This window comes from Micropterus salmoides, unplaced genomic scaffold (assembly GCF_014851395.1).
Source record: "Micropterus salmoides isolate LMB-PRFRI ecotype aquatic unplaced genomic scaffold, ASM1485139v1 Ms_hic_scaffold_21, whole genome shotgun sequence".
Classification (NCBI taxonomy): Eukaryota; Metazoa; Chordata; class Actinopteri; order Centrarchiformes; family Centrarchidae; genus Micropterus; species Micropterus salmoides.
Genome location: NW_024041262.1, coordinates 21,018,063 through 21,031,321, shown reverse-complemented (window position 1 = coordinate 21,031,321; position 13,259 = coordinate 21,018,063). Strand labels below are relative to the sequence as shown.

The 13,259-nt window shown below is 39.0% G+C and overlaps 1 long non-coding RNA gene across 8 annotated transcripts in view; it reads right to left on the bottom strand.

Moving 5' to 3' along the window:
* LOC119916419 overlaps positions 1-11,385 on the bottom strand; it is a 30,870-nt gene extending 19,485 nt beyond the window's left edge. For 3 of the 8 annotated variants that reach the window (XR_005447103.1, XR_005447102.1, XR_005447104.1), the window contains exons 1-3: positions 10,949-11,385; positions 9,251-9,323; positions 8,840-8,967 (exon numbers count right to left, since the gene is read on the bottom strand). This is a non-coding gene — a long non-coding RNA (uncharacterized LOC119916419). Of the gene's footprint in view, positions 1-1,696; positions 2,369-8,839; positions 8,968-9,250; positions 9,324-10,948 lie in introns of those variants that run through there. The other 5 variants (XR_005447106.1, XR_005447100.1, XR_005447107.1 and 2 more) reach the window with 5 other exon arrangements.
* Between the last annotated feature and the right edge of the window lie 1,874 nt (positions 11,386-13,259).

Below are 13,259 nucleotides of genomic sequence, written 5' to 3'. Positions count from 1 at the left end.
ACTGAACGCTACCTACCCAGCAGCAAAAGGCAGACAAAGTTTGCAACCAACTAACTTGACTAAACATTTTGCCATATTGCAGGTTTAAGGAGGTTGCGAGTACCATGGCAACAAAGTTTTCAATCACGTCCTTGATGTTGCCTGTGACACAGGTGACTACTGATAAGCATACATTTAACTTGTGAATAATCTGCATCAGAAATTACTACACAATTCCACTTAGGTTTCACAGACAATATGTTTGTTTTCTAAGCAAAGAGCCATTTGTTTCAGCAACAATAACCTAGAAGACAATCAAACTTCTATCAAACTATCTAGAGGAAGAAAAAATGGTATGACGAGGTTTCACTAGATCAACCTGTGGAAGGATCATTACCACTACCCATCTCATGATGTTATATGAAGATGGCACGTTGAAGCATAAAGCATCATAGACACAGTAGTGTTGTAGTACTTGAAACCGGTCTTGGTCTCGAGACCGCTCTTAAGACCACTTTTTGATGGTCTTAGTCACATCTCAGATTCAACCAAATTTGTACTTGGTCTGAGTCGGTCTTGGACACTGAGGACTCGGGATTTTATTTCAAGACCAATCAAGACCATAACTTTGGGAATATCAATAAATTGTTTCTGATTTATTTGTTAACATCCTAACTTTGATTGGACGATTTGGCAGTGGTGGCCCAAAGGTTAGAGAAGCAAGCTTGTGACCGGGAAGTTGCAGGTTCAATCCCCAGACTGGCAGGATAAAATCTGGGTGTGGAAAGTAAACCAAGAAGTGCTTGCCCTCCCTCATTTACCACCACTGACGTGCCCTTGAGCAAGGCCAATTTATGTTGCTGTGGCTCGTGCGTAAATGTGCGCAGTGTCACTGGGGAGACGCTTCATCCAGCCGCTATTTACTGTTCATTTTTACAATCTTGCATGACATTCAACAATAACAACATCAGTAATGTCAAAGTGAAATGACATTAAGGAATGTGGTTAGAACGGCGCTACACAAATGGTGATGGGCAGAAAGTTTGATCGCGCATTTGATTTTTTTTAATAGTCTTCACTGATACAACTTATGAATACAACAGGAACACTGCAGCGCCCTGCTCCGACCATGGGTTGGTCCAGCTGCTTGTCACGCCTCTTGTAAACATCACAGCGGCTGAAGACTTCCGCAAAGGATACACTGATGTATCCTCAATTATAGCTCCTCCAGTAAGCCTCCTCGATCCTCGCTCCTCGATGTGCATTTTAAGAATTGAGACGTCCATCGAGATGGCATGCTGAGATCGATTTCAGGATCGAGGAGACTTGGGAAATGAGAAAGGCCCAGAGGCTTCCTCTCAGTGAAGCTTCTCTGAATAAATAAAGGTAAAAAAACCCTACCCGCAATTGTAAGCATGGAGTGTTGAAAAAAGATGCTTATTTTGATTTCAGCTCTTGGTGTTTGTATGTGGGTGTTTAAATGGGAATGTGGATCAGATCAATTTGAGAAGTAACTATGATCTCATTCCACATTTTATTGTGTGTCTTGTAATGTGGGGAACAGGCCTTGGTCTCGACTTGAGCCCCTAAAAGTCTTGGTCTTGTCTCGGTCTCGATAAACTCTGCTCTTGGTCTTGACTTTGTCTCGGTTTGGGCAGTCTTGACTACAACACTAAGACACAGTATAAGAAGTTGTATAAGTTGTGCAACAACAATGAAAGGTGTCACACTTTCCCATATTCATTTTCCACTACCATAAAACATTACAATGCAGTCCTATTAAGCCCTCAATGCCCCCAGCCCCCTACTGTACATTTTGCAAGGGCCTCAAACTGGATTCTGGCTCCCAATTAAAAAACAGAAACACCTAGAGCTATTGTAAAACACCCAGGGGTGCTGAAACAACCTGAATAAAGAGCCCTTGATCTTCTCAGTTAGTAAATAATGAGCGCAGCAAAAGAGCCTCATTTATAAACGTGGACTTGCTCCTGTGGGGGCCCTTGCATATGAATCTCAACTTACACTAATAAACACTTGCATAAAGCATCCTTTTTCCTTTAAACAAACAGAAGTCTTTGATGTAGTGTTACGATGGCAGAGGTTTCCAAATACAATACATTTTACGATACAAGATAACCGATGTGACAAATTGATGGGAAAAAATATTTTGGGAACAGTGAACAGGACACACTGAATCTTGCATATCTGTCTTCACAGGGGCAGAGTTCCAGTGAGACACTTGTTTTAGTCTGAATATCGATCACAAAGTTGGCCGCTGCAGGGACGATGTTCGCTCAGGTTGCAGCACCAGCATCCAAAACCATCTGGTTTTGTCACTCTTGGACACCATTCATGGCTCAGTCATTAAACACGTCTCAGTAGGATGTGACTGGAAAAGAAGTTAGGCAGAAGACAGTGTTATGGAGCAAAGGACTGCAGTGTTTGGGAAAGTTTTGGGAAGATTTCTGTACCTGTGTTAGAACATATCTTGTCTGAGATGGAACATATATGTGCTTATGTGAGGACCTGGAAAACTTTTTTTCTATTTAACTATTTATATTCTGATTTTTTTTGCATTATGTCCAGCCTGTCAATGGCCTTCTAGCCTTGGGGATCAATCAACATCCCAACTATTACAAAAAACACCTATGAGATATGATAACTCACAGTTTCCAATTTGGAGCTTTCTTTGGGGAATCTGGGGAGCTGCTGCTTCTCTCAGTCAGTAGAGAAAATTGGAGACATACAATAGTGACTAGTTGGTGAAGTGCTATAATTGGCAAGCTAACCACTAACACGCTAGACACCCATAAACATGCTAGCACTAGTCAGTTAAAATAGCTCTCTGATTTATTTAATTTTCTCTGTACTGGGTCGTCTGCTCCCCTCCTGTCTTTACTGGAGGGCGATAAAAGCTCTTCATCTAACTGCTAGTTAACAAGTTTCAATAACTTCACACAGTTTATTCCAAAGACACATTTGTACCATTGACTCAAAACACGGAGAAGTTTTTACTTTGCATCGTGGATATTATAATGGAATTAATTATTTTAGTTATAAATGCTGAAGTGACGCGGTCACAAGTCAGAAAGAACAAGATTCTTATTTCAGATACCAAAGTTTTGTCACTTTTGCATGTAAAATTTGGTGACCATGGAACAAAGCTTTTATACAAACATTTTAAATGTTACTGTGGAATGAAAATGGAGTGCTCACAAAATGGCTATACTTGAACACCTCCCAAGTTTTCAAAATTTACTCTGTCATTCAAATCCTTGTTTAAACACTGGCCAGATCAGACAGAGGAGAGAAGCAGTACAGCCAGTCTGGCCCTTTTCTTCTACCTCTCCCTGCCATCTTCTCTGTCTTTCTCTAGACCTCTTTGTCTGTCTATCTCCGTGTCTTACCTCCCCCTTCCACCCTCTCTTTTTCCTTCTCTCTCTTCCACTCTTGACTCATCCAGGCAGAAGACCAGGAATAATAGAAGACAGGAAAGAAAACTCCACAGCGACTGAGTGCGTGGGGCCAAGAACCAAGCCCATTGGCCTTTTTCCCCTCCATTCTATAACCCTCTAATTTAGCATTTATTTTAGGATGAGAGTTTATTGAGCTCAAGTCCAATGCAAAAGGCCTCAGTGACTGTGATATTCACTCACTGCACTCCACTGCATCTATGAATTAGTCATGAGAAGGGGTTTGCTGCAGTTTATTTCAAGTCATTGCGGCGTTGAAGATCAATCAAAGGGTAAGATAAGAAGAATAGAATAGTAATAATAATAATAATATATATAGAATATTGACACTTTAGTGCTTTTCCAATGTAGCACGAGATTCAAAGACAGGGCTTAATACTAAACAAATCACCATACAAAGTCTTTTAGGGACAGTTGAATGAATGCGTACATTCTCCTTCTTTCATGACAGCAAGACAGAAAGTACAATATAATATTCTATTACCTGAGAGGCAAACACCTCAGGTGTCAAAGGAGTGGCTATTTTGCCTTTATGTGGCATTTTAACAGATGCAGTTAAATGCAGAATTGCAGGGGGCAATGCGGCCTCTGTTAAAATTCCAGTTGCCACACAGCATGGTAAAAATGGGAGAATCTGTTACAGCTCAGCAGGATCACCTGGTTTCAGAACTATCCAGGTGTCCATGCAGCATAACTGTATGTGCAGGTGCAAAGAATGGAGCGAAAAATTACAGTTCTTCATTTTAATGACAGCATTGGGTTTCAGTAGGCATGGCCTAAGCCCTTACTGTCACTGAAGATGAAAAATGTGAGGAAGCATTCAGCATAGAATTAGAAATTTTACATTTACTGGCATCCAGACAAAAGTCAGGAGCCGACTGCTTTAGATATAAAAACAGAGCATAATTAGTACCTGCAGTTGTGTCAGCCATGTGAAGCGCTGCCTGATTTGAACAGCTACGAGAACTGTGAATGAAGACTTAACAAAATTCACAAGGTAATATCTGGGCCAGTTATCACACTCGCGCTTTCAACTTTACCATGTACTTCAGACTATGAATCCAAATGAAATATATACAAATGCTTACATGTAAGGTGTCCATTACGGTGCAATAATATGCTTTATATTTCAGAACTGCTCACTTTATGGCCATTCTAGCAGCATGGCAATGTTGACCGTTCGGTCCATCACTTTGATGAAGCCTGAAATAACTATTAGATGGATTTCCACATAATTTCTACAGATACCCCCTGATTTTTCATTGAGCACTATCATCGGGTCAATTTTGTATTTGTCCAATACTTGGGTTTATGACCAAATGTCTCCAAAACTAATCACATTTTAATCAGTTTCAGCTGTACTTTAGTGCTAATGATCAAATGTTAACACTCTAAACTAAGATAATGCTTAACATTAGCATGTTAGCACTGTCATTGTGAGCATGTTTGCATGCCATGCTTGTCAAGGCTTGTTTTTGCCATTTGTAAATAAATTATAGATGCAATAAACAAATACTTTTAGTCCTCCATATATATAAATAGGGGGACAATAACATACACACAAATAACTTTCACTATAATGTAGGTGAAAATGACACAACCACAAAGTACATCCTTAGAAAACATCCAATGATCGGGTCAACACTGAAGTCTCAACAAAAACTGATAATTTAAAACGAGTTATTTTTGCAGTATTACATGTATTAAATCATACAGGTGTTTCCATTTCTTTCTGATCACTTTCCTCTGTAATGTAAAGTATCCTGTCTAGCAAGGTCTAAACTCCAAACATGCCAGATTCAAATCTTACACAGGCAAACATTTCATAACACAATGTATTCCTGAAATGTTGTCATGGTTGCCTCCCTGCGCTCACTACTCTTAATGTGATAAAACAGTGCAGGTAATGAACATCCCTCTGCATAATTAGCCAAAGCACTCTTGCCATGTACCTACTTCCAAAGCTCCACATACTGTGACTGACTGACTGTTCAAAATGCTTATATTAGGACAGATCATTTGTATAATTTGCACAGCACAATCCACACACACAGCCCCCCAACCCCACTACCAGCATCCTCCGTACTTCCTCTCACATCTGAAAGCTGTTAGCCCTGCACTTTCAGGGTGACACAAGAGGCAAGCATAAATCTAAACTCCTCCTCCTCCTCCTCCTCCTGCAGCAGTGGTGGTTTCTGAACATGTGGCTGGCACCAGGATGCATCATCATGCATGACATTTCTTCTCCTGAGGCCTCCATGGTCGAATCTCAACATGGTAAACAATGAATGAAGTGGCAGAAAAAGAGATGCTAATGCAACACAGGCCGAAGAGAATTTCTTGTAGAACTGGGAATCTAGGTCAAAAGATACAGCTGATGAAATGTCATTTGACAACATTTGACTTGAACAAATTAAGAGAAATAATCTGGACTTGAACTGAAGATGTTTTAAGTTTCAGGTTCAACACTGAGTTGATCTGGGATGACCTAAAGATTATCTTGTCACATTTGATACAATCATATTTTAAAGAAAAACACTGCTTTTGATATAGATTGTAGTGAACTTTAATGACTAAACAATCATAGCTTTCTTGTGTATACTGAGGACCAAGACGTCTGCCAACAACAACATTTTTTTCTCAAAGATCTCTTTGCAAAGTGAGAACAATTGCAAAGGGGAAGACAGAAAGCATTTAACGTGGCAACTTTACTCACATCCTCCCCATGAAAAGAGGAGGTGAAAATAAGGGAGGAAGAAGACTAAGGAGGAGAAGACGGCGGCTGTGGCCATTTAAATGGTTCAAGTCGTATACACTCCCTCTGCTAAACAGTAGGTTAAGAGAAGTCATTTTTGCCCATGCTGGATGTTAGGGGAGGGAAAACAGACCACACTGCATTCTTTTGTGTTGAGGTCACTTTTTTCTTCTCAACCATTCTGAAGTACTCAGCACACTTCGGCCTGGACTGCAAGCTCGATCTAATGGAGTACCAAGGGATCTACTGCACATGCTCAGAAATGACATTGCATACTGGTGTTTCCTCTTTTCAAAACAGTTATATTATTACAGTTAAAATACAGATAAAACGGGTGGGCGACAGTGTTCTTTGCATCTTAGACTGTGACACGATGGCAATAACGTTACTTACAGCTGTTGAAAATACCTCTCTCTCCCTGTTCCCCAGTCTTCCTTTAGCGTCTTGACAAACAGCTGACTTGAACAACATAAGGTCCGGTGCAGCTGAGCTGCAGCACGGTCGCGCATTCACGTCAGGGATGGTGCGTTCAGTAGCGCAGCGTTACTTGGATTAGTGAGTGTAATAATATAACTGTTTTGGAAATAGCAATTTGTTACATTACTCTTTACTGGCAAAAGTAAAGAGTAATGATTAGAGATCGGCATGATTCACGTGGGTCATATTTTCAGGTCAGAAAATCCGGAATCCGGCTTGTGCAGACTACACGACCTTCAGCGTCAGCCGATCGCTGTGCTGTTCACACTACACAACGTGCCGTCTTATGACGGGAGTCTTGACACTACGTAAGGGGGTCACACACTACACGAGCTGACAACGGCTATGTCACATGATGGCTGGTCTACAAAACACATTTTGTCAACAAAACACAGGAGAAATAGGAAACAGGAAATGCAAAACTACACACGAAACAGCTGCTGTTTGTTATTATAAAGATAAAAATTATAAAGACAATGAATATGGCTGAAATAATGAATTAGCACATACAGGTGGCAGGGATTGTCTGCGCTACAGAGAGAGCTGGAGGTGAGTAAAAAGTGTTTTGTAGTGAAAAAGTAGCTGCCTGCTCTCATTGGCTGGATGTGGATGTCGAGTCGGCCGACTCCTCCGGATATTTGGCATGCTAGATATCTGGCAGACGTCGGCGATGTGCCAGAAATGTGTCGGGGAGCCGTTCTGACGTGTCATTGAGTAGTTCACACCTGATCACAGCCCGACGGGCTTTACTTGCATACAAGGATGTAGGATGAGTATTTCTTTTCTTGTGCTATACATAAGAATTCAACTGAATTTTGTAAGAAGGCATTGAATTCCAAATTTTAAAATTTGCCAATATCCGTCAAGGAAGATATTGTCTTGTTGCATTGCTCCTTTCACATTCAGAATGCGTGCTGGAGGGAAGACTACAAATCAAGTAAAACAGCAGAGGAGGCTGGTATAAATAGAAGTACTCTCTTTATATTAACACTTTATGTAAAGATTATATTATATTGCCTTCCAAACTAACTGTTTGAACAGGAAATTATTCTGATAGAGCCTTTATTTTGGGAGGCACGGTGGTGCAGTAGGTAGCAAGAAGGTCGTGGGTTCAAACCCGGCCATTTTGTTTGGAGTTTGCATGTTCTCTGCATGCTCCGGCTTCCTCCCACCATCCAGAAGACATGCAGGCTAAGTTAATTGGTGACCCTAAATTGTCAATTGTCAATTGTGAGTGGTTGTTCGTCTATGTGTGGCCCTGCAATGGACTGCACCCGATGTCAGCTGGGATTGGCTCCACCCCCCCCATGACCCTGTACACAGGATAAGCGGTTGACGATGGATGGAGCCTTTATTTCCCCTTTGTATCATTACACAATCTTTCCCTAACCAAGCAGTTCTTGTGCCTACGTACTTAATCTTAACAAAGATTTCAAATTCAAACTTTTATGGTCATATGTACACAAAACAGTTGTATGCAGAATAGGAATTTTATTGTACTGTGTGACAACTGTTTCCTGTACATATGAAGTTGAAATTAAAAACGATGCTATGGTTAAGACCGTAGGCACAAAAACTATTAGCTTAAGGTTAGGGAAAGACTGTGTAATGGTTTGAAGGAAAACAATGTTGACTGTCAGTAAGCAATTTGGTACAAACAGGGTTCTCCCTTGTCAGAGTCACATGGTCTCTTGACCCATCTATTCACCCTAACTTCAACAAGGGTTGTGTGTGTGTTTGTGACAATGTCACACTACCCTTTCATTTAAATCCTTTGTCGTTATTTTATGCTTTTAAATCCAATGTATATCTTTTTATTATCTTGTGTTTTTTAATCTTGTCTTCATGGCTTTTATGACTTCTGTAAAGGACTTGTAGTTGAAAGCTGCTATACAAATACACTTTCCTTTGCCTCACTTCCAACTTTGCAGACTTTAAGACAAATTACAATTACAATACCAATGTCAGGCAAGGATTGGTAAAACTTTAAGAAAATAACATTAAACTAATTAGTAATGTGATTACTTTCCTCATAAAGTAATCACATTCAGTCATTAGTAACGGACTACTTCCCTAAGACATGACACCTCAACCTTAAAAAAAAACAGTTTTTTTCACACAAATAACACAAACAAACAGACAGAGTGTCGTTTACCTCAGAACATCATTCCTGTGGTTTCCTGCTTGGTCCTGGAGGGAGTCCTACAAGTCCAAGCTAGGAGGCATCTTTTGATCCTTCACTGCCATATGCTGATGTAATGTCAAGCACTGGAACCTGGGGGCCTTGAGAAAACAACATGAACAGAGGCATTTTGCTCTTCACTGAAAAAAACCCCCAACAACTTGCCATAAGGTGACACTGATTCACAGCCTGAGGATGAGACCCGTGTTTAATTAGAATCACAGCATACAAGACATGTAGGGTTTTGTAGTCTTTAGTCAATACCTTACTTTCTAGTAAAACGTTTCATTTTTTTCATCGAATGTGTGATAACGTGTATATGAAACTGGTTGAACGAAGGCAAAGGCTCTGAGCATTTCTCTTCCTCCATATGATTAAACTTACTTTTGAAATCACATATGGTGCACAGATGAATATTGCTGCTAGACTGGTCTGGCTTCCTGAAGAGTTAGGTTTTCTGCAAAGAGAACAGTAAAACATAAGGAACATTTTTTCAGAGGGGATTAATTTTAAAATATTCAGATCACTGCACTCATGACACAACACAATGCAGAGGTTGGAGAGGCCAGAAATGTTAAATATGGAGAAAGGAAGGCTCAGGACACTTTACTAAACACACAGATATGAAACCAATGTTAACTAAACAAAACAAGAACCTCTCTTTACTTTTACCTGACTAAATGTAGAATATTTATTTAGGAACATACAGTAATTGGAGAAGGGACAGCTCTTCACACTCATGTCCAATGCAAGTACTATTATTTGTATTATAATAATAAAGCCATTATTGAATGTCTGCCCTGATGAAGGTCTGGTGCCTGGATATTCTGCTTTAACATTGATTACTTGTGGAGCTGTAGAGGTTGATGAAAAAATAAATCATCATCTGTGCATTTTTAATAAAGAATTTGGACTGGTCGTGGTTCCGTCCACCTGTAAACGCGCATGTGGGTCCAGAGTATAACTGGATCAAAGTGGCCTGCGGACAGACATGTCCTGGTTTCTCTGTAGTGTCCGAGGGTTTCTGGAGTTTCAGTGGACCCAAACATTGCTATGGACCCGAGTACAGACTAGCTAGAGAGAGTTGATTAAGTGTACAGTTTATTCTCTTTTCAAAATAATTGTAACTCAATTATTTGCTCAACCCCTCAGCCTGTTTTTATTGTCCATTTAACTCTTTTAACCCTGATTGTACACTGCACTGTAACTTTTATTATTTTTTAATGTGTATTTTTTCAATTTCCCTTTTTTTATATTTCCCTGTTGCTTTTATGTTTTATGTAAAGCACTTTGAATTACCTTGTTGTTGAAATGTGCTATACAAATAAACTTGCCTTGCCTTGCCTGGTCAGTGGTGAAAGAAGTACTCTATTACAAGAAAAAGGCATGCATTCAAGTAAAACTACTAATGTTACTATAAGCATCAAAATATACTTAAAAGTACCACAAATAAAATGACTCATTAAGCAGAATGGCCGTTTCAGATTAATATACATTAAATATCAAATAATTTAAATTAATTCGTATAACTGGGTAGCTTGTGAATTTTCCAGGGATCTTATCTTATCCTATAATATCAGATCATCATTTATTTGTTGATTATATTTTTTTATCATAATCCTAATCAGCAAATTAACAACTAAATACAAATGTAACGTTAGTGGACTAAAAACACCTCTGATTTTAGTGGAGTAGAAGAATAAAGTAACAAAGAAAGAAAATGTAAATACTCAAGTAAAGTACTAGTAGCTTACCTCAAAACTGTACTTTTGTACAGTAGTTCAGTTAACTAAATGTAACGTTACTGAGTTACTTTCCACCACTGGTCCTGGTTGTGTTTAGCCTAATTTAGCAAAAATACTGATAGCAGGTGGGAACTATAATGTTAAGACAAACTTACCCTAAAAGAATAACAATACATAGGCCTATTCCAACTGCTCCAAAACGGTGTTATTATATTTACATCTTATATCATCTTATTAGCCGCAAGCAACGTGTATTTTGCGACATGCTAGCTAGCAAAATAGCTAGCACTATAACGTTAGCTAGTTAGCAATCTATCGAGTCACCTGAGTAAGTTACCTGTTAACTAGTCCCCCTTTTGGTCGGTAAACAATTCAAAACCAACCTGTCACGTTTTGTATTTATACATATATTGTATAGACAATATATAACGTGTAATTAAAACAGCTAGGCGTTGTTGGAAACTGTTCTGCTAGCTTGCAAGGCTCCCAGCCTTACTAAGCTAACGTCAGGCAGTAACGTTATGTGTAATCAATCTAAATCATAACATCTCATCTAACAGTAAGAAAGAAAACACGTTTTGTTTGAGGTTACGTAATCTTTATAGTTTACATTACATAAAAATAACAATGGGAAATAATACCTAAATTACCGTAAATGCAGTAATACAAAATAGTATTTATAACATCAAAGATTTATTTATGTTATTAGATAAGAATAACAAAATTATTTAAGAGATTAGAATAATAATAAAACAGTAAAACATGAAATGATCTGGAAGACTTGCCTCCCTTAATTGGATCTCTATATTATAAAAAAAAGCATTATGTAAAAACATTATATATTTGGAAAATATCATACATACATTTTAAGTTTATGTGAAAAAAATTAATGACATGAAGTTCGGACTTATTGGCACAGTGACATGTAAAGTAATATCTGAATTGTATGGGAACCTTGGGCATCATGTCATAATCTTATAAACACAGAAGGGACAGATAGTACAGGACAATCATTTACTTACCATGCAGTCATACATATTAACAGGCTTTAGTAATATTCATTCACTCATAACCACAAGTCATCTCAATTTAAGAACGGTAATATACACTACAGATGGACAGTGCTTCCAGCTAATGTAAAGATCAAGAATGCATTGAAATAGTTTTGGGTAGTAAGGCATTCCTGCTTAAAAAAATGTGCCCAGAATATTGTCTTAGCAGTGTAAAAGCTAGGACGCTGTTAATTATCGTTTCTGTGGCTGAGGGGAGAGTATGAGTCATCAGACAGATGGGAATTTTCCCCCTACATAGTTACTGACTTCCCTATTTCCATTTCCAGTCTCTCTAAGTTTGAGGTTTCCTGCTGTCTCATCTGCCTCCTTTTCTCTATTTTTTTGGTTCTCTAGAAATAATGGAGCTTCAATATGGAGACTAAAAACCCCACTTTCCCTTTTAATGCATTAGAGAACTCAACACCTCCTCCTACTCAGTTATACTCGTCTTTCTATCCTTGCTTCTCTTTGCTTGTCTCTTTTTCTTTTTTTCTGCTCAGCTGTACCTCCTTCTTTCCCCCGTTTTCCTCACATGTGAACATCTCTGTCGGCCCCAGCATTTATTATCGCTTGCATAGGGGCCGGCAGCCAACTTGGGGTAACGACTTTTCCAGACGGGATCTCTGAGCTCACTTCCCCCAATCATTCCTCGCAAACTCGCTTTGCGACAGAGTCAGACTTTAGCCTAAAGTCATGGTTCTTTGACACTATTTATTAGTCAAAAGTTTACAACTGAACAGAGCAATAATCAAAGTACTTAGCATGACTAAGAGATCTGCAAAACATGGCATTGATAGAATACTACAGATTACAGAATACTGATATTTGGATAATGCAGATGAGCAAAAGAGAAAAGTATGGATAAAAGGACAGGGCACTGACTAACTTTCCCAGATGTTGGAAAGCCACCCTGAAGAGACTGCAGGTCAACTGGAAACTACTTTCAACTATAACTTTAGACAAAGTATTAGACAAAGCATCTCTTTATTTGCATTTCTCTCGGTGACAGGTTATAATACTACAAATTTAAAAACTTTTATAAGCAATTTGGAGTTGATGATTCAAAATAGTTCCTGATAAACGTGTCTAATTTGGAGACACACACTTAAACTTGTGTCACTTTTTCCATTTTTGTGTGTCCCCCATCCAGAATAGAATATCCCATCCCAACATCATTGTGCTAACGCCTCTCTCTCTCATCGCATTGCAACAGGCTCTTTCACAGAGCCTGTGTGGCAGCGAAATATGACCCATATGCACAGTGGGGCTCCTTGGTTTTTGTCTTATGGTCTGGGACGTTGTGCTAACATATGGATAATCAACCTAATGTCATCAGATAAGGGGACACTTTGAGGGTTTCCTCTGATTCTCTGTCGTGTAGTGCCTAAGAACAAGTCAGTTGTCCTAGAGCTTTTGTACACATTTTCTGTGGACATATTTTCCACAAAATCTCACCTGACAGTTAGCTGTCATTTGCTACAGTCAATAATTTTTAAATATCAAAGGATTAACCTCTGAACATAAACTCACTACAAAATTAACACTCTCTGCTCCAAAGGATTTACTTCATGAGATTCTAAGAGCAACCATTAGCTT